This window comes from Coregonus clupeaformis, unplaced genomic scaffold (genome assembly GCF_020615455.1).
Source record: "Coregonus clupeaformis isolate EN_2021a unplaced genomic scaffold, ASM2061545v1 scaf1809, whole genome shotgun sequence".
Lineage (NCBI taxonomy): Eukaryota > Metazoa > Chordata > Actinopteri > Salmoniformes > Salmonidae > Coregonus > Coregonus clupeaformis.
In genome coordinates this window covers 66,224-88,215 of record NW_025535263.1, presented here as the reverse complement: position 1 = coordinate 88,215, position 21,992 = coordinate 66,224, and the positions used below count along the sequence as shown (strand labels likewise).

At 43.6% G+C, this 21,992-nt stretch overlaps 1 long non-coding RNA gene and 7 other non-coding genes across 10 annotated transcripts in view; all 8 read right to left on the bottom strand.

Annotated features, from left to right (window-relative positions):
* Positions 1 to 4,372: 4,372 nt before the first annotated feature.
* LOC121554369 overlaps positions 4,373 to 21,992 on the bottom strand; it is a 48,889-nt gene continuing 31,269 nt past the window's right edge. Inside the window, exons 11-14 of one of the 3 annotated variants that reach the window (XR_006659835.1) lie at positions 7,951 to 7,982; positions 6,883 to 6,935; positions 5,236 to 5,278; positions 4,373 to 4,512 (exon numbers count right to left, since the gene is read on the bottom strand). This is a non-coding gene — a long non-coding RNA (uncharacterized LOC121554369). The remainder of the gene's footprint in view (positions 4,513 to 5,235; positions 5,279 to 6,882; positions 6,936 to 7,950; positions 7,983 to 21,992) is intronic. The other 2 variants (XR_006659834.1, XR_006659836.1) reach the window with 2 other exon arrangements.
* LOC121554783 lies at positions 4,585 to 4,659 on the bottom strand. Its single transcript, XR_005997793.2, has one exon. It is a non-coding gene; the product is annotated as a small nucleolar RNA SNORD31 (small nucleolar RNA).
* Positions 7,820 to 7,894, bottom strand: LOC121554772. Its single transcript, XR_005997783.1, has one exon. It is a non-coding gene; the product is annotated as a small nucleolar RNA SNORD31 (small nucleolar RNA).
* LOC121554785 lies at positions 8,202 to 8,276 on the bottom strand. The gene has a single exon (XR_005997795.1). It is a non-coding gene; the product is annotated as a small nucleolar RNA SNORD31 (small nucleolar RNA).
* Positions 8,808 to 8,934, bottom strand: LOC121554789. The gene has a single exon (XR_005997799.2). It is a non-coding gene; the product is annotated as a small nucleolar RNA SNORD22 (small nucleolar RNA).
* On the bottom strand, positions 9,259 to 9,330 carry LOC121554768. The gene has a single exon (XR_005997780.1). It is a non-coding gene; the product is annotated as a small nucleolar RNA SNORD30 (small nucleolar RNA).
* Positions 9,587 to 9,650, bottom strand: LOC121554762. The gene has a single exon (XR_005997774.1). It is a non-coding gene; the product is annotated as a small nucleolar RNA SNORD29 (small nucleolar RNA).
* Positions 9,981 to 10,044, bottom strand: LOC121554761. Its single transcript, XR_005997773.1, has one exon. It is a non-coding gene; the product is annotated as a small nucleolar RNA SNORD29 (small nucleolar RNA).

The following is a 21,992-nucleotide window of genomic DNA, read 5'->3' as shown; positions in this document are numbered from 1 at the left end:
ATAAATGAGAGTGTGAATGATAAACCTGTATACCTTGATAGAAAACTAATTGGGAATTAAAACGTCTGTGGCTGTCCAAACTGTATAATTTGGGGATAACTGTTGGGTTTGTGGTTGCTTAAACCATATAACCCGTTAAAAACAATTGGGAACATAAAGCTAAAGTGATGAATTGTGTGACTGAACTGAGGCGTTTGAGCTGATATGATTGAACTGTGGCGTTTGATGTTTGACATAGCATAATACTGGTTTTAGGTGCTTGGGTTGAGGCTTTTTGGTTAATTATTTGATGTAACGTTTGATGTTTGACCCTGCAAAATACTGGTTAAACAATTAGACTGAAATAATTCGGTTTATCGTTGAAATATAAACATGCACCAACTTTAACTAATTAGGTGGGAATGATTTGATTTAAATAAATAGACTAAAGTACCTTAAATAACGACAGAATATTGGAAACACTAACACGAAACACAGCTCCTCAAAATAGCCTACTCCCAGAGGAGAGGAAGGAAGAGAGAGTTGCGAGGGGAGGGGCTGGAGAGAGCGAAAGTGTGGCTTTTGGAGCCAGGAAAGACTGGGAGTTGGCTGGGAACACCACGGGGTGATTGTTTGAGAGGTACCTATAAATTTATAACGATATATACGTATGGGCTTGCTCACCCGAACGTAGACGTACGTCATGGGTGAGAAAGTAGAGAATATTTACATTTGCATTTTTGGTAATTTGGCAGACGCTCTTGTCCAGAGCGACTTGCAGGAGCGATTGGGGTTGAGTGCCTTGCTCGAGGGCACATCGGCAGATTTTTCGCCTGGTCGGCCTGGGGATTGGAACCAGCGACCTCTCGGTTGTTGGCGCGGCGCTATTGATCACTTTAAAGAAAGTATCACTGCCTCCTTCTCACAAATGATCCAAAAAATATAACAATTAAATAAAGTTGGTTCAACACAGTGGCGGGTCATTTTGACCCTAGGACAACGGGAGGGTTATAACACTAGCAACTGGTTTCAATGAATTCACCGCATTATCTTCAACACTGTTGCCTCTTTCCCCTTCGACTCTCTTCACCGCCTCCACATAGGAGATCCGCTGCGCAGCCCTGACCCTTGACACCTCGACCTCCTTCACCCTAACAGGGCACTAGAGGAAGTGCAGAGTATGATCCCCACCACAGTTGCAACATTTTCCATTCGCAGATTCTACATTATCATACTTCTCTCGTCTGCAAACATTTGACACATGACCATATCCTTTACAATCTCCACACTGTAATGGTTTGGACACAAATGCTCTCACCGCATACCTCACATATCCAAGCTTCACATGTTCTGGTAGTCACCTCAAACAATAATAACAATCGCACAAAACATAGCTTTCCTGTCCCTAATTAGAAAATGGTTGAGAAACACTAGTAGGCCAGTCTGGGTACCAGTTTGTGCCATCATGCCACTGCACTGCTTGTCATGCCAAACAACAAGGAGTGGGATGACATCACAAACAGAGGGATGACATCACAAACAGAGGGATGACATCACAAACAGAGGGATGACATCACAAACAGAGGGATCCTACAAAGCAGGAGAACATTTTTAGAAAGATACCAGTAAGCTTGAAATGGGCGTGGTCTAATTTACTCAACAAGTAAAACGCACGTCTAAGTTCAGCATTTTGAATCAACTCAAATCAAGTTATTTAGGGTTGTTTATCAAAATTTGCTGACTAACTCATTGATCCTGCCTTGTAGTACACCTCTCAGATCTGTTAGGATGCTACTAGACAGTACCATCATACTGAGTTAGAACTGTTTACAGTGGTTGGTTGGTTGTCTGCCAACCAGTGCCTCACTTCAATGTATCTGTTATTCAATTCACTCACCCCACCATGGTTAGTGTGTAACTGTTTGACTTCATGTCTTGAAAAGGTTTTCATTTCATCACTGCAGAATAGTACCATAAAATACAGTTTTCCAGGGAGTTCTAGAAACGAGTTAAAGAAACTCCATCCAACAACTATTTTGGTATTTGCTTAATTAGTCCAATGTTGGAATTGTCGTGTAAATTCACCACTAAGGACTCAAACTCAAAAGTAAATGAAGTAATCTTTAATGCGTGGAGAGGTTCACAAACTCAATACAAACTCTAAAGAGGTTCCCTTTCAGTCCTTTTATACTGCTACGCAAACAAGTTATAAGCATGGTTGGTTCCTGTATATGACTGATTTATACCACACAAGGCTTCCTACCTTGAAACGGGAGCTATTGTATCACTCCTAGTTCCCAGAGCAATGTTCTGGGTGTACTGCCACATTGCTTATGAGGGTATGGGGTTTACTCCTTTGTGCAGTCAGTCACTCGCATGAACCTTGTAAGCAATCAAGTTCTCAAGACATGTCACTTTCAAAATACAGAAATCACCCCATATTTTGCCAATACCAAAATATAGGTTTTAGGTGGCACTTTCCTTTAAGGAAAGCATGCAGCAGCAGTCAGGTGAAAGGTTATTTGGCATGTCCAAAGTCAGACTGAGACCTTTTTAATGCCACAGAAAATCCCATCCATCTGAGTGATAAAAGGCATTTTATACCAATCATACTTTTTTAAAAATATATATTGTCCCATACACTAATAGTCTTAATTCTTGATCAAGCTTCGCCGAACCACTATGGCCCAGATTATAGGACAGTGGTGTTTTGCTGCACTAGCCCAATTCACCACAAGAGACATACAGGTATTCTATCCTACTATTGCATACAGAACTGAAGTGCAATTAGAAGAGGATAGATGTAGAAAGTGCGCGCTGATGAGGTTTGAGACGGAAGAGGAAGAAATTACGTTTACGTCATTTAGCAGACGCTCTTATCCAGAGCGATTTACAAATTAGTGCATTCAATTTATGATAGCCAGTGGGACAACCACCCCATTTAAATTTTTTAATGGGGGGGTAGAAGGATTACTTTTTTACTATTCCAGGTATTCCTTAAAGAGGAAAACCACTCGCTGGGTTTTTTTTTTGTATTCCATTAACTCGGTAGACTAGACCAGGGATCTTCAATTCCGGTCCTGGAGGGCCGAGACACCTCTGTTTTTCATCCTCTCCTTCTAATCAGGGGCTAATTCAGACCTGGGACACCAGGTGAGTGCAATTAACTACCAGGTAGAAATAAAAAACAAGTGTTTCGGCCCTCCAGGACCAGAATTGAAGAACCCTGGACTAGACCCAGCTGCTATAGAGAGCAATAGTAATGGTATCTTTTTGTAGGCACAAACTCCGCCATGGTTCGATGGACAAATCCTATGGGAAAATTGAGTGTTCGGATCAACACTGAACAAGGTCTGTGGTAAACGCAGGCTTAACTTTTTTTTCCCTTCTAAAATCAGCTTACACCATTTAATTTAAGTATTTGTAATAAAAGCACATGCTATGATGGTCAGGTTTACCATTTCAGAAAATGTGTAATCTAAAAGGCAATTTATTCTTGATCCGAAAATGTTATCGGTGCCGTAAGAACGCAGACCAAACCCTGCACTAAACAATATTAACTGTACAGTATGTTAATTCTAATGTAATGCAGTCCAGGATTAGGCTCAATCTGTGTCCAGGAAACAGGCCCCAAAAACAAGTCATTTCATCTCTGTAACCAAAATTGTATACCTTGGAAGTAGTGCAGTCAGAACAAACGCTAAATTAACTTGTAGTGGTCAGAGCCCAAATTGAGCTCCCCACCGCATCACTGCGCGTCTCAAATTGTGTAACAATTCGGAGGGCTCATACAGAGCCGCATTGATATGATTCTATATAAACCCAAACTCACTTCCTTGACGACAACTCTGCATGGCTCCGCGATTGTAGTATGAATGCCCTGACTTCGGCAGAGGCCACATCACCGTAAATGCAGCGCCTTTGAAGCTGAACTCAGAGCTTGTACAAGCTGGCAAACTATAGCATTGATGTCAATGTGATCCACCCAGTTAAATATACCGAAACTTACCTTTTTCCCCCAACATGGAAAAGCGCCTGAGCGAACACCTCATCCACCATTATTGGCAGTATGGATTGCAGCATAAATTAACCTTTATGCCATATATGATCTATAAACTGACCCAGCCTGGCGTTGGAGCCTAAACATGCTGCCTACAATAACACCCTTTCAAAAACAAATCAATGGCTTAAAATAAGGAAAATAAGTCTGCTTTCTATAGCCAGTGAAAACGGTCACATCTGCTTTAGAACCACTTAGAATAAATGTGTAAAGATTTGAGATGACAGGAAATGTCATTGTTCAGTATTGAATTCAGCACACCAAATGGCTCATTCAAAATGGCCATATTTACCAAGTCTGATTTCCTACTGCCAAGAAAGAAACAAAAAAGCATCACATTTGTAGATTTATTTATTCAGCAAAACACATAGTCAGGGGTTGAATTGACTTGGCCTGGTTTTCCCAGTTCCAACGAGACTGTCCCACTTCCTTGCTGCCCAAACAGGAGTGCGAGCCGGTGGACAACACGAGCACTAGAGGGGAAAAATAGGGTGAGAATTAAATCCTGGTGACACTGTAGGGACAAGTAGACAAGCTATGAGATGCCTTGATCAGAGGGGTAACCAATCAGTCAGCTTTCCATCAGACTGGGGCGGTAATGAGAACTCATCACGTCAGAGTATGTGGTGTGGAACAAATGGCATGGTTCAGTGGGACGTCCAAGAGGACCATGCAACAGTAGCGTACATTAAGAACTTCTTCCTAATATTAAGTTGGGCCCCTTTCCATTATAATACATAGACATTGTACAAAACAGCAAACACCTGCTCTTGCCATGACAGACTGACCAGGCGAAAGCTTCCCCATTGATGTCTCTTGTTAAACATCAATTAGAGATGAAGAGACATGGATTGTTTATTTGCGCCATTCAGAGGGTGAATGGAGAAGACAAAAGAGCATTTGAACGGGGTACGATAGGTGCCAGGCACACCGGTTTGTGTCAACTGCAACACTTTTAGGTTTGTCAAGCGCAACACTTTCTAGTGTGTATCAAGAATGGTCCACCACCCAAAGGACAGCCAGCCAACGCCGACCCACAGTTGTGTCATGGGCCAGCATCCCTGTGGAACGCTTTCGACACCTTGTAGAGTCCATGCCCTGACAAATTGAGGCTGTTGAGGGCAAACTCAATATTAGGAATGTGTTCTCAATGTTCTCTATAGTGAGTGCATTATAAAACTGGAACCAGTACACACCTTCCCACTCCACCAGGACAGCAACACTTCAACAGCCAACGAGCTAGAAAAAAAAAACAGAAGTTTGAAAACCAAATACCGTATTGGTCCGAATATAAGACGGCCTTTTTTCCCCTCGAAATAGGTCCAAAAAAGTCGGGTCGTCTTATATTCGGGGTCTAGTATTCAGAGCGCAGTTTCTCTTCTTCGGCGCTCCCTTTAAATGTCAATACACATTCGCGGGCACAGATGGCGCCAAAAATTCGTTCCGGACGGAGGGAAGAGGCGTCCTTAACAACCAGCCCGTTACCGGTGTTTAAAGATGGAAAGACAGGCTGACCATTTAGAGACAAGTGGCTCAAAAGTGGGCCAGGTCAATAAACAACAGCGGAGGAGCTATGATGCCAATTTCAAAATAATGGTTGTCAATAAGGCAGAGTCATCTAACAACTGCCAAGCTGCCAAGACATTCGGGGTCACTGAGTGTAATGTAAGAAGATGGCGAGCAGAAAAACAACGTCTAAAAGATGCTAACAGTCAGCGAAAATCCTTCCGTGGTCCTCAAAGTGGTCGTTTCATTGAGGTTGACCGGAGGGTTTTTGAATATGTCAGGGAAAAAGAAGTGAGGGAATGCCCATTACCAGAGCTGTCATCCAGGTTAAGGCCCTGGAAATCGCCAGAGAGCTCAACATCACTGGATTTAAAGCCAGCCTCGGCTGGTGTCGTAGGATGATGCGGCGTAATGGACTGTCACTTAGACGGAGAACGAGTTTGGCCCAACGCCTGCCGTCAGACTTCGGAGAGAAGTCTACTGTGTGAATGGATCCTGCATGCATGGGATGCTATTCCCTCACAGAGCATCATCGATGGCTTTAAAAATGTTGCATCTCAAATGCATTGGACGGCAGCGAGGACGACGTGCTTTGGGAGGAGCCGGTGGAAGCGGAGCAGCTGGGGAGCGATGACAGCGAGAGCGAACACAGCGGGGCAGAGGACGTGTGTGAGGGATAGAGAGACATCGGAGGAGAAGTTTGGCGAATTTTTTGTTAAGTTTAGTTAAATGTGTGGCCTGTATTTTCTCTGTTATTTAAAAATGTTGCTTTATTATTGCTTGATATTAATTTTGAATCATACTGTACATAGTTTGCCTTTGTGTTTAATTCACTGTGTTTTAATATTGTTATTTTAAAATAAAATGAAGTTCTTTGTTCGGCAAATCTAGTCTGCAAATCTGTTTTTCTAAATGTTTGTGTTGAAAAACGGGGGGTCGTCTTATAATCAGGGTCGTCTTATATTCGGACCAATACGGTAATCCCAATCTTAGATAACTAGACTACATGCAGAGCATTCTGAAACGAGATCAGCTTTATTTTGTTCAGTCATTGCAGCCATCCAGCCAGTGGTCCAGGGTCCAGGGTCCGGGGTCAAGCCCCCCACCCAGACACCCTCCCTCCAGGCAGGCAGCCCACCTTACCCCTGATCCAGTAACAGGCTTGTCAGTGCCTGCCCAACCCACAGGAGGGCCGATGGGAGACGAGACCTTATCCAGCCCAAGAGCACAGGACAGGATTGTCACCTGACTGGATGTTGAAACATCATCATCATACGACATTCCAGAATGCTTCATGTGGAAGGTGGTTTGAGATACGGTCAAAACAAGTCACCCACCTTTCCATAGACTGCAGACACTAGGACCTCAACCAGGTGGGGGGGGCAGAACACTAGAGGGACAAAGTAGGAGAGCATGAAGTGACATTTAACGAACTAGTAGCCAGACATGGGATCAGTCTACAGCAGTGGAATTCTAACCCTGGGGACCCAAAGAGGTCAACATTTGTATTCTGCCCTAGAACTGGTCTTGGGTGGGTATACCGTATACTGGGGGAGTTGAAAACAGGAGGGTTTTTCAAATACTGTTCTAATTCATTATTTGAAGTTACTCCTTTTAATATGTGTAGCTACTTAAGTAAATACCTGCAGTCAACTTCAGCAATACATTGGGATAAATAAAACCTAATTTCACCTGTCACATGTCATTTACATAGTAGTAGGCCACGGTGTTTGTTAACAAGTACAACAATGAGACCAGAGCATTGTGAGTCACTTACTGTTGTGCCAGGTGAACTAACTACAGTATGGAATTCACAACTAAATGTTTGCCAGCTAGATGGCTTATAACTTATGTAAATGATAAAGGTTCAGCAGTTGTACATTTGGTTTGCTAACTTAGTAGTTAGTTAACCATCTAGCTAAGTGGTTAGCTTCTTCCAAAATCAAGCGTCCCTTGGTAACAGCAGAGAAATTCCCTCCTGGAACAAGCATTGGTTGCTAATATTTGTTTTGGCCATGCAGCAGACGTTCACGCTCGTGATGCTTGAGCATTATTTTTCCCATTTCATAAATAGAGCCTTGTGTGAACTTCCGGTAATACCGTATATCCCGGGATGGCACGGCCACTGGTCGTAGGACCAATCACAAATCTTTTCAGACCTTCCTGATCTGAATACGCAACACTAATTAGCGAAAGATCAGAATTGAGCTGTCGTCTAAACAAAGCTTTACATATAGGTCCCCAGAACCAGGATTGTGAAACACTGCTCTGGCGTATAGATCAGTTCGGAAACCAATCAGTCAGCTTAACATCAGACTGGGGCGGTAATAGGAAATCATCACTTCTACATTATAAAAAAAAAAGGACAGAAGTTAATGCTGAGAGAAAACAAAAAATTCACACACCTTCCTGAAGACTGCACTCACTAGGACGTCAACTGGGGAGGACAGGAGTTAAGAGGGATTATTGAGTGACATTGAAAACTAGTAATCTTTATCTAACCCTGGGGACCCAAAGCAGTGAACATTTGTTTCTGCCCTAGCACTACACACCTGATCCAACTCAAACCTGTGATTATTTGAGTCAGGTGTGTAGAACTAGGACAAGAGCCATGTGCACTCCTCGGGGTCCCCAGGACCAGGAAACACTGCTGTAGTGTAGATCAGTTCGGTAACCAATCAGTCAGTTTTACATCAGACTGGGGCGGTAATAGGAAATCATCACTTCTACATTATAAAAAGCACAGAAGTTAGGTCAAATCATACACACCTTGAGGTAGTGCAGTAACAAGTGTCTTCTAGTGACTAGTCTGGTACCACCGTCAGGTCCTGAAGGGGAGAAGGAATAAACATGACCAGCAGTACATTAAAGACTGCTTTATTGACTGATAGATCAGAGGGGGGAAACTGATTGTTACATCAGACCAGGAGGTAATATAATCTAAAATAAAAAGGGAACTGATCCCCAGAGCAGCACTATCACCCTGAGAGACTAAATATGGGAAAGTGCTGACAAAGACCCTGTACTACATCAGGTCAAGAATGGAGTTACTTGGACGTTAGAATACTAACCTTCAGACTCCATCCTGCTTCAACTGCATTGATGGTACTGTAAAATAACAGAAACAGGTTAGGGAGAAATAAACCGACTACGTCCGGGTAGCCCATCCACCCCAGTGATTTGTGCTGCTACTAGCGTTTCGTGAATTACTCTGCATCTACTGAAACCAAAATGGCAGCCATTTTATGTGTTTTGTCTCTGGTCCCATCAGACAGTTGGTAACCCCAACGAGCCGTCCCCTTGTTGCCCTGGCAACACCAGTGGGTCCACCTTTGCAGGTTCTGTCGTTGACGCAGGGCGTAAGACACGTGCGGGTGTCATCACCAGGAGCCAGAGTCACCATGACTACCAAACGTCAACACTTGTTTGCAGTGAGTTTTAACACTAGGCTGGTGGTAATAGCTCGTGGCTAAGGCTCTGGTTAAGATTCATTTCCCATGACATCGCATCTCTAGTCAGTCACTGAACGTCCTCATATTAACCTAAACTCACCCGTCTAGCTGCCATCACGGCTCCCTGCCCAGCCACATACAGAGGAAACCTACCAAGACAAAACGCGTCAGGTTAATGTCTTTCTGAGGACCAGATAGGTACAAGGAAGGTGTTAGCCGTAACACATGTAGCCCTTATGACAGGGTTACGTAGTCCTCTGCTGAAGTCAGCTATTCCTTTTCTCAACAGGAGTTCAGACGAACGAGATTCCAAAGAGAATATTCATCATGTTCAGCAGAGAACGATTGTTATTCTTGGGAAGACTTCCCTTTAGTGCACTACTTTTGACCAGGGCCCTTAAAGCTTTATCAAAAGTAGTGTACTATAGAGGGAGCCATTTGAGACTGTTTTAGAACCGCAACTTACCAGTGTGTTTGAGTCCATGTTGCAATTCCACTGACCACAGAGCGCAAACCCTGTAGAATGAAAGGCATAGATTTTATTAGTGCGATGCTTAAGAAATCAAACATTACTGCTGCATTAGCTACAGTCACTCAGTAGTTCATGTCGTTTCACATCGGTTCAAAGTGAGCTAAGTTTGTCATCATTGGGACTGCAGCGTGTTAAAGTGACTGGTTCAACACTAGGCCCAAATGGCACCCCAGTCCTTACGCAGTGCACTACTTTTGACGAGACAGACTGGCCATGGTCAAAAGTAGTGCACAAGGAATAGGGTGCCATTTTGGATTCACCCACTGTACTGGTGGAAGACCAATCCTACACATAGTGGAGAATTCAGTTGGAGTTTTGGATTAAGAACTCACCAGTGAAGGTAGTGTTAATCCCTCAGGAACTTTACCCCCATGTCTGTTAATTAAGAAAATAAAGTTACTGTTTGGTTGTAAAACAATTTAAAAACATAAAGCTGCTGCATTAGCTTCAGTCCACTCAGTAGTTCATGTCGTTTCACATCGGGTCAAAGTGAGCTAAGTTTGTCATCATTGGGACTGTAGCATGTACCGGTAGCCATGGCAACTAAACAGTAATTCCAAGAGGCCATCTTGAATAGTCGGCCAACCAAAAGGGGCTAGTGAAAGAATCTGCATCCAAAGTCCCACCTAATACCCTTCAAGGTGCATTAAGGGAGATGGGGTAACATTTCAAATGTAGCCAGTGACTTAACATTTCACAAACCTGAATTTTCAGAAAGCACATCAGTGTCATGGTCTGGAATCAGGTATCCTACAGAAGGAATCACAAAATAATGTTAGTTATAGTTTGGCTTCTATGGGAGGATAGAATGTTCCTAAATCGAGCCGATCAGAACAAAGAGTAGCTTCACAAAACAATCAGACATATGCTTGTCAATGGATCATCATTTAAAGGCCAGAGAGAGTCATATATATAGTGCACTACTACCCCGGTTTATGGTCAAAAGCAGTGCACCATGCTTGCCAAATGCTACTCAGAATCTGGTAAAGAAGTGTCTTCTTCAAAGGCTGATTCGGTAAGAGAGAGTTCATTTTATCATCACCGTAGCACAGACCTCTAACGTTGGGTTTACTATGAATAATGGTGTACTTACTTCTACTAACTGGCAAGCTAGCCTACTAGCTAACACCAACATGACACGTGGTTAGCTAGTCGCTAACGACAAACACCAAGCTAGCCAGTTATTAAACTAACGTTCGCTTGCATCATTTTATTGCCGCAGAGTGAGTCATTGTACCATGTCAGCAGCTTACCCGAGCGGCACATTCTCTCCCGAGACGTCGGCATCTTGAAAGGAGAAAATGAACAAGTTTACACAGGACGAGCCACAAAAACGCTCTTCTTCTTCTTCTTCGTCTTCTTCTTCTTCTTCTTCTTCGGTAGGGTTTATCGGCGGTTGGCATCCAACGTTATGGCGCATTATCGCCACCTACTGTACTGGAATGTGGGCCAGAGACAGGGAGAAACTAAATCCTACCTGCCAGCCCCGTTGCTCTTAAAAAGATAACAAAATATTTGAGATTATATCTAATGACGTTCTACTCAATATACTCTTTAAACCAATTTCCGGTATCCCCTTCTCCCTCATACTAGATCTGATCCTCTCTCTTTCCCTCTGATACTGCCCACACTGTAGCAATACATGCTCCACGGTCTCTGTTTCCTGACAATAATCACACTTTCCTGTTGGATGCTTTCCTATCACATTTAATGTCTTATTCAACTGGCTGTCTCCCACCCTTAATCTTGTAAAAAATAGCCTCCTCTCTTCTGTCCCTTCCTGCCATCCTCCCCTCCCCGAGTTTCCTCTGTACTTGAAATAAATGCTTTCCCTTATTATCTCTATTCCACTGCTCCTGCCATCTCTGCATGTCTTTTTGCCTCTGCCTTGCTCATTGAAACTTCAACATCAACATCCCCACTACTAAGTGCTTGTTTAGCCTGTTCATCTACTGCCTCGTTCCCATCCACCCCCACATGGGCTGGGACCCAACTAAATCTTATCTGTATACCCATCTGTCTAATCCTGCCATGGGTTTGTAGCACCTCATAAAGCAGGTATTGTCTGCTACGTGAGCTAAAGGACTGGAGACTCATTAACACTGCACATGAATCAGAGCAAATAACTACTCTGTCTTGTTTGCATTCTCATCGACGGGGCTGTAGTGGAACAGGTTGAGAGCTTCAAGTTCCTTGGTGTCCACATCACCAACAAACTATCATGGTCCAAACACACCTAGAAAGTCGTGAAGAGGGCACGACAAAGCCTATTGCCCATCGGGAGAATGAAAAGATTTGGCATGGGTCCTCAGATCCTCAAAAAGTTATACAGCTGCACCATTGAGAGCATCCTGACTGGTTGCATCACTGCCTGGTATGGCAACTGCTCAGCCTCTGACCGCAAGGCACTACAGAGGGTAGTGCGTACGGCCCAGTACATCACTGGGGCCAAACTTCCTGCCATCCAGGACCTCTATACCAGGCGGTGTCAGAGGAAGGCCCTAAAATGTTTCAAAGACTCCAGCCCCCGCACGGCAAGCGGTACCGGAGCGCCAAGTCTAGGTCCAAAAGGCTTCTTAACAGCTTCTACCCCCAAGCCATAAGACTCCCGAACAGCTAATCAAACGGCTACCCGGACTATTTCTTGGACACTTGTGCTGTACAATTAATCACTGTGGCTAGAAATGCCACAAAATCCACCTTCTTCACAATGAGTGTATCCAGATCACCCGATTGACTTAAAACACTAGCAACTGGTTTCAATGCATTCACCGCCATATCTTCAACACTGTTGCCTCTTTCCCCTTGGACTCTCTTCACCGCCTCCACATAGGAGATCCGCTGCGCAGCCCTGACCCTTGACACCTCGACCTCCTTCACCCTAACAGGGCACTCAAGGAAGTGCAGAGTATGATCCCCACCACAGTTGCAACATTTTCCATTCGCAGATTCTACATTATCATACTTCTGTCGTCTGCAAACATTTGACACATGACCATATCCTTTACAATCTCCACACTGTAATGGTTTGGACACAAATGCTCTCACCGCATACCTCACATATCCAAGCTTCACATGTTCTGGTAGTCACCTCAAACAATAATAACAATCGCACAAAACATAGCTTTCCTGTCCCTAATTAGAAAAAGGTTGAGAAACACTAGTAGGCCAGTCTGGGTACCAGTTTGTGCCATCATGCCACTGCACTGCTTGTCATGCCAAACAACAAACAGAGGGATGACATCACAAACAGAGGGATGACATCACAAACATAGGGATGACATCACAAACAGAGGGATGACATCACAAACAGAGGGATACTACAAAGAAGGAGAACATTTTTTGAAAGATACCGGTAAGCTTGAAATGGGCGTGGTCTAATTGACTCAACCAAAACGCATATCTAAGTTCAGCGTTTTGAATCAACTCAAATCAAGTTATTTTGGGTTGTTTATCAAAATTAGCTAACTAACTCTTTGATCCTGCTTTGTAGTACACCTCTCAGATCTGTTAGGATGCTACTAGACAGTACCATCATACTGAGTTAGAACTGTTTACAGTGGTTGGTTGGTTGTCTGCCAACCAGTGCCTCACTTCAATGTATCTGTTATTCAATTCACTCACCCCACCATGGTTAGTGTTGGTGTGTAACGATTTATTAAATTCACACCCCACCATGGTTAGTGTGTAACTGTTTGACTTCATGTCTTGAAAAGGTTTTCATTTCATCACTGCAGAATAGTACCATAAAATACAGTTTTCCAGGGAGCTCTAGAAACCAGTTAAAGAAACTCCATCCAACAACTATTTTGGTATTTGCTTAATTAGTCCAATGTTGGAATTGTCGTGTAAATTCACCACTAAGGACTCAAACTCAAAAGTAAATGAAGTAATATTTAATGCGTGGAGAGGTTCACAAACTCAATACAAACTCTAAAGAGGTTCCCTTTCAGTCCTTCTATACTGCTACGCAAAAAAGTTATAAGCATGGTTGGTTCCTGTATATGACTGATTTATACCACACAAGGCTTCCTACCTTGAAACGGAGCTATTGTATCACTCCTAGTTCCCAGAGCAATGTTCTGGGTGTACTGCCACATTGCTTATGAGGGTATGGGGTTTACTCCCTTTGTGCAGTCAGTCACTCGCATGAACCTTGTAAGCAATCAAGTTCTCAAGACATGTCACTTTCAAAATACAGAAATCACCCCCATATGATGCATTTTGCCAATACCAAAATATAGGTTTTAGGTGGCACTTTCCTTTAAGGAAAGCATGCAGCAGCAGTCAGGTGAAAGGTTATTTGGCATGTCCAAAGTCAGACTGAGACCTTTTTAATGCCACAGTAAATCCCATCCCTCTGAGTGATAAAAGGCATTTTATACCAATCATACTGATAGATGAATTTGTGTATTAAAAATATTGACTAAAGTATTTCACCCCAAACACAGTATAAATGTTAGAATTATCATGTAGTGTCAACCCACTAACAGAGGGGGCGTTACTAACCATTCAAGGGGGAAGGCGGGAACTGTTTAAGAAAGGTGGGAGGAGCATAGTGTCTTTGTTTGTCAAGGAGTATAAAAAACAGGATATTTGTGTTTTTGAGCAGAGCTCTCCTTAAATAAAATTTGCTGATAATTACTTGTGGATTGTGGACCTTCAATCATTGATGATTAAAACCAGAGCTTTACAACCTCTGGTAATGATTCAAGCTTAGGTTGAATTAGAGATAAAAATTCACATGACAGATTGGTCCTTCGAAGCGGAGCTTAATACATCTTTATCGTTCTAGAGACACCGAAATCCGTGCACGGCCGGGTGATCGCATCCGTGAGAGAGTCCTGGCCTTCCACGTTAAGGTTAATAAACAGGCCGGTGATTACTCTTTATGAACGATAAAGACGTTAACAAGTTTGAAAAAGCATTTTAATCCAGACTGCAAGGAAAAGGTCAGTAATTTTTATTCATGGATTTTGGTAAAATGAGTTGAACTTAGTTACCAAAGTCAAAGAAGGTAATAATTATTACGACAGGGAGGGTCCGCAATTGATCCTAGAGGTAAATAGCTATTACAAAAAAAAACTAGTCCGAAATGACATGGTAGTGAATTGCAATCACAAATGTAAACGAAGTTAATATTGTCATTGTACGAATTGCAATGTTCAGTATAAACAGGGAAATAATTATCATCGTATGAGAGGGATATGTCGGGAGTTCTATATGCGACTGGGCATTTGTTAGAACTTTGCAAACAAGTTTATCAGATGATAAGGTCGTATGTGGTGAGACTTAATCACACTGCCCTACCCTATGCTTTGACTTCTTTCTCCCCTCTCTCTCCAGATAAAATCCTGCGACTTGTGACTGCAGGCCGCCCAACAACCTGCCCGCTTGACCCCATCCCCTCCTCCCTTCTCCAGACCATCTCCGGTGACCTTCTCCCCTACCTCACCTCGCTGATCAACTCATCCTTGACCGCTGGCCATGTCCCTTCCGTCTTCAAGAGAGCGAGAGTTGCTCCCCTTCTCAAAAAACCAACACTCGACCCCACTGATGTCAACAACTACAGACCAGTATCCCTTCTTTCTTTTCTTTCCAAAACTATTGAGCGTGCCGTCTTTAGCCAACTCTCTTGCTATCTCTCTCAGAATGACCTTCTTGATCCAAACCAATCAGGTTTCAGGACTGGTCATTCAACTGAGACTGCTCTTCTCTGTGTCACGGAGACTCTCCGCACTGCTAAAGCTAACTCTCTCTCCCTCTGCTCTTGTCCTTCTAGACCTGTCTGCTGCCTTTGATACTGTGAACCATCAGATCCTCCCTCTCCACCCTCTCCGAGCTGGGCATCTCCGGGCGCGGCTCACTCCTGGATTGCGTCCCTACCTGACCGGTCGCTCCTACCAAGTGGCGTGGCGAGAAGCTGTCTCCGCACCACGTGCTCTCACCACTGGTGTCCCCAGGGCTCAGTTCTAGGCCCTCTCCTTTTCTCCCTATACACCAAGTCACTTGGCTCTGTCATATCCTCACATGGCCTTTCATATCATTGCTACGCTGACGATACACAACTAATCTTCTCCTTTCCCCCTTTCTGATAACCAGGTGGCGAATCGCATCTCTGCATGTCTGGCAGACATATCAGTATGGATGACGGATCACCACCTCAAGCTGAACCCTGGCAAGACGGAGCTGCTCTTCCTCCCGGGGAAGGACTGCCCGTTCCATGATCTCGCCATCACGGTTGACAACTCCGCTGTGTCCTCCTCCCAGAGTGCGAAGAGCCTAGGCGTGACCCTGGACAACACCCTGTCGTTCTCCGCCAACATCAAGGCGGTGACCCGCTCCTGCAGGTTCATGCTCTACAACATTCGAGAGTACGACCCTGCCTTACACAGGAAGCGGCACAGGTCCTAATCCAGGCACTTGTCATCTCCCGTCTGGACTACTGCAACTCGCTGTTGGCTGGCCTCCCCTGCCTGTGCCATTAAACCCCTACAACTCATCCAGAATGCCGCAGCCCGGTCTGGTGTTCAACCCTTCCCAAGTTCTCTCACGTCACCCCCCTCCTCCGCACACTCCACTGGCTTCCAGTTGAAGCTCGCATCCGCTACAAGACCATGGTGCTTGCCTATGGAGCAGTGAGGGGAACGGCACCTCTGTACCTTCAGGCTCTGATCAGTCCCTACACCCAAACGAGGGCATTGCGTTCATCCACCTCTGGCCTGCTGGCTCCCTTCCTCTGCGGAAGCATAGCTCCCGCTCAGCCCAGTCAAAACTGTTCGCTGCTCTGGCACCCCAATGGTGGAACAAGCTCCCTCACGACGCCAGGACAGCGGGAGTCACTCACCACCTTCCGGAGACATTTGAAACCCCACCTCTTTAAGGAATACCTGGGGATAGGATAAAGTAATCCTTCTAACCCCCCCCAAATTGTAAAGTGGTTATCCCACTGGCTATAGGGTGAACGCACCAATTTGTGAGTCGCTCTGGCTAAGAGCGTCTGCTAAATGACGTTAATGTGCCCTTGAGCAAGGCACTTAACCCTAATTGCTCCTGTAAGTCGCTCTGGATAAGAGCGTCTGCTAAATGACTAAAATGTAAATGTAAAATGTTAATCCCTCGGGAGACGTGATCATTATTTCAGGGGTGGAGGAAAAAATAAGTCGCGTGAGAAAAATTGGGTAACTTACTCTTTTCATGAAACCGGAGTTTTAAATAGAAACTCTGGGTTAGGGGTTAAATAATTTTAAAAGGGTAATTACAAAAGCAAGAGGCGCACTAAGAGATTAGCTCCTACGAAAATAATTTGGGAGTGAATTATTTAAAAAACAAAAAGGGGGGGAGGGATTTCTTATTGTTCCGCCATGGGAAAGACATCTTCTAAACAAGTCCGAGAATTAACAGGAGATGAAAGAAATATGTTTTATGGATCCATTTGGGAGAAGAGGTATGAAGTTATTGGGCATCTCGAAGTAGAAAAATTAGAATTTATGATCAAACAGATGCATGTAGACTGGAACTAATTTCAAAGAACAGCGAAAAGGAGGCTAGAGACAGCGAGTGTGTTTTTTTTAGCGCGAAAATGCTTTAACGGGGACAAAGGAATATTTAACCATCGTGACTACAGGGGAAAAGGAGGATGACAGTCAATATTTTTGGTTGAACGGGTAAGATGTTTGAAAAAATGATTAGTGTCAATTAAGAATTGGCTAAAAACACCACAAAGCGATTATTTGAGAGGTACCTATAAAGTCCAACGATGTGGTCCTCTGTAGCTCAGCTAGTAGAGCACAGCGCTTGTAACGCCAAGGTAGTGGGTTCGATCACCGGGACCACCCATAATAAAAAAATGTATGCACGCATGACTGTAGGTCGCTTTGGATGGAAGCGTCTGCTAGATGGCATATTATTATGCATGTGTCTGGACTTTTGCACTCAAACGTAGACGTACGTAATGGGTGAGAAGGTGGAGAATATTTGCGTTTTTGGTCAGTTGGCAGACCCTCTAATCCGGAGCGACTTGAAGAGCCAATAGAGGTTTGCATGGAACTATTCTGTCGTGTTGGGCATTTGAATGGCAGAAGGTAAAATGTGTGTATGAGGAAATTCAACGGCGGGTATAAATGATAACCGGATACTACTTAGTATTTGGTTGGTTAAATGCTGAATAAAAGATTTGAGGCGTGGTTATGGGGTAACTAGGAAGACGCACTTATTCAATAGAGAATGGGTGGAGAGAGAGTTTTTACGTGTATTAAAAGTTGCATAAGATAACTAGTAGTATTCTAAAGTCTATGAAAACATGTTATAAGGTTACCATGCGCTCTCCCCGAAGGAGCAAGGGGAGGGTGAGAGACAGTATAGTTCAGATGGTAGGAACATCATTAAGTGTATGCTGATAAACAATATCAAGCATTTGTTTTGTTGATTAAATCGAATCAGAGAAAACTGTTAAAGATATTGAATAGCGAGCTGAGGTGGGTTAGCGGGAAAATACAGAATAATTGGACGATTTTAAAACGATAATTTATTTTGGTTAGGTGGCATTGGCTGTTGTGCTGGGGGAATGGCGCCAGCATGTGGTGGGTTCTGGATTTGTTGTGAATAACTTTATATTTTGAACTAAGGTGATAGACTACAATTAGAACATCAGAAAAAGGACAATATAATTCGTAATAGTTATTATAATTATTATTGATAGTTATTGCAGTTATTATTATCCTGAGTGGGCAGTGGTCTAAGGCACTGCATCGCAGGGCTAACTGTGCTACTAGAGATCCTGGTTCGGATCCAGGTTCTGTCGCAGCTCGACAGCGACCGGGAGACTCATGGGCTGGCGCACAATTGGCCCAGCGTCGTCCAGGGTAGGGGGAAAATGGCCGGCAAGGATGGAGCTCAGTTGATAGAGCATGGTGTTTGCAGCGCCAGGGTTATGGGTTCGATTCCCACGGGGGGAGGCCAGTAAAAAATAAAATAAAGATTAAAATAATAAAAATGTATTCACTAGGTTGCTCTGGATAGGAGCGTCTGCTGGGTGACTAGAATGTAAATGTATTATCATTGATTCAGTAATGATAGGAGGGAAGTAGCGATAAAGCTGTGAGGGTTGAGTTGAGGACAAGGAGAATGATTTGTGGCTCTGGTTGGCGGGAAAAAGGAGAGGCAGAGACAGACTTAGAGAGACAGAGGAAGTTAGAGAGGGAGAGAATAAAAGAAAAAGAGAGAAGGAAACTGTTTAGGTTTGAAAAACAAGCAGGCTGAGAGAGATTTTACTAGGGGGTGGATCAAATAATTGATAATGGATCATTTGAATGAGATCACATGTAGCAGATTTAGAGTAATCAATTAAATAATCATTGTATACTCGAGGAATTTTGAGGGATTTTATGAAGTTAGGCATATTTAGGTCATAAGAGGGAGCTACCAAATTAAGTTGAGCCTAACTATCTTTGATTGTTATTTTTCAATTGGGTTTTTCAAATAAAATAAAAACACACCCAGCATGATGTTTATAAAGGGTTGTTATGTTGAATTTAGGGAATTTTCAACAGTTCATAGGTGGTGTTTACTATGCTGTGGGATGGAACGGTTTATTGGGTGATATTTGAAACTAAATTCATGGAATAAGCTGCAGTAATCAGAAGAATGTACAATCTAAGGCGAGACAACTATTGCCTAGATCATTGATTTAGCAATAGGGTCAGGTAGATAAGGACTAGAAAAAAAAAGCTTGGGTCGTCATTATGTACTGCATACGGGTAATTAAGTGATCTTATCTATGGGAAGGCAATGGCAGCCCATGGTAAAATCATTTGGAACTCTGAGGAGGAAGAACAGGTTATGTTGTTGCTCTCTTCCCAAACAGTCTTAGCTTTTAATAAATATATCAGGGATGTTACCCAAAATGGTAGAGAGTAAAGAGGGCTGACATTGGTCGTGGTTTAAAGATGATGGGTTTTTTTTGGTAGGCTATTAGAGATAACTGGGTTAATCACGAACATAGAGGTTTTTATTCTTTGTTGCTAGGCAGAATACTTAAGTGACCTAAAAAATGGACTTGTCATGTCCAACAATCAGTCTTCAGGTCAAGCCCGGGAGAGCCGGGGTAGAACAGAGGTTGAACTAAACATAAGTGTTTTTACAAGATAAGAGATTGTTTGATTGGATTACTAATTGATTCTGAACTGAATGAAAGTCGAATTTAGCCGCCATAAAGACAAAGGAAGTGGGAGGAGCAATAAAGAAGCAAAAAGAATCTCAAAAATGAAAGGCATGGCAATTGGTTGATAAATAACCTAAGGGAATGTTTAGGAAGGTGGAAAAAATTGACACATAAGCAGAACTATGTGTCAAGAGGGGGGAAGAGGCTAATTGTATTAGATAAGATACGAAGGAGAGGACAAAATACTTAAAAAAAAAAAAAACATTTTTTAGATAGTCTAAAAAGAGAATGCAGTCAGAAATTGTTACATTAATCTGAACATGTGTGAAGATAGTTTATTAACCACACCCGTATGTCAGAGGTTTTGTGCCCCACAGGTGAACTAAAGGAGAAGGTGACCCACTATCTAACCAGGTGACTGGTGAGCATCCAGTCACTAGAAGGAAAACTGGAAGCAGGCCTGTTGGGAAGGACCCTATCAGGTTATATTGGTCACCGCCTTTGCCATTAGAATAGCAGAGAGAGGAACCTGGGTCCATGTTACCCACTGCAAGAAGGTAAGACCACATACAAGCACCACTGAAACACACACAGAGTTGGAGAGAAGAACTAGACCAATAGGGTCCGGGGATCACCTCTGTCAACGAAGATCTCCTACCCCGACCTATCATCACTGTAGTGTGTTCTTAGGGTGTGAGTATGGGGTGGTACCGAGCAGAAGGACTCAAGACAGGAGAGGGTTGGGGGTTTTTGGGAATATGGGTGACCCTGAGCTGCATCATAGTCTCGGCAATAGTCGTGGTAGGTCAAAATCCACCACCACCTCGCACCAATTACGCTATGGCCTTACCATTATTAAGAAATAAAGGGAAAGCGACCCGACATACTGACCATCAAGGGCGAGTGATCTACAAAATAGGAGTCAGAGAAGGGTGGGGAGTAAGATTCAAAATTATGATTAGGGATCTTATCAGAGCGGATAAGCAAGCAACATGGGATTATAAGATCCCGTTGTATTTATGTTCAGCCCCCTCAGCGGATTGTTCCTGGGCTCAGGTATTTAGACATACTGGGGGAAGGAGATATGAGACGGGGGGGCTGGACGTCCAGATGGAGGATAAGAAGGTATAACTGACATCCCCACGGAGATGGTAGTAACGATAGTAACGGTCACTAAAGAGGACATGAAAAGAACTTACTGGGCTTGCGCGGACGTATACGGACGGGATACTTGTCTAAGATTATATTTAATGGAGTCAAAAGAGATAGAGGGAGCAGGTACTGGCATTAATCCATTGATGACAATAGACCGAGTAGATCAGTCAAGGGATGACGGAGTCAATTCGACTAACCCGTCCACTATGAAAGATTTTCTCCTCCAAGAATGGAACAATGGGGAAGTGGAGGGGGTCCCTGATGAGAATCTCTGGTTAAAATGGATGAAATACACCGCTAGGGCCTTGGGGGAGACCAATTGTTATGCATGCTCCATTGGGCGACCGACAATGTTGACCGCCCCAATGCCAAAGGCAATATTTCCCTGTGTATTAGACCTGGGGTCCAATCAAAAAGAGCCCAATTGCACAGGGATTGGGCTGGCAAAATTGACATACTCGGCCAGCCCACCTAGATTCACTTTAACTCCTGGCGAATACCAGTGTTACAGACATAGAAATGGCACCCGTAACTTGGGTGATTTTGATGGCTGTAAGGAGATAATTAATGTGACTGATTTAGATAAGGAAGGAAGGAAAAAAATTAGGAACCTAACCATCCCTCTGACTGATGTGTGGTGGGCATGCACTAAAAAAGGGAGTATTCGGCAGACATTACCAGAGGGATGGGTGGGTACTTGTGCACCAGTGTTGTTGGTCCAGCCTGTAAGAATTAGTCATCAAAGACCAGTGACAGGAAGAATAATCAGGAGGAGGAGAAACATAGGTCAGGAAGGAAATAGCCCAATTTGGATAGATGGTATAGGCATCCCCAGGGGTGTTCCAGACGAATACAAAGCTATGAATCAAATATGGGAGGGGTTCACCACAACATTTTTCTGGTGGGTGACAATAAACAAAAATGTGGATTGGATTAATTATATCTATTACAACCAACAACGATTTATTAACCAGACTAGAGATGCAGTAAAGGGGATCTCCGAGCAATTATCGGCCACCTCACTTATGACCTGGGAAAATCGGTTAGCTCTGGATATGTTGCTGGCAGAAAGGGGTGGAGTCTGTAAAATGGTGGGGGGCCATTGTTGCACATTTATCCCTAACAACACCGCACCGGAGGGGACGG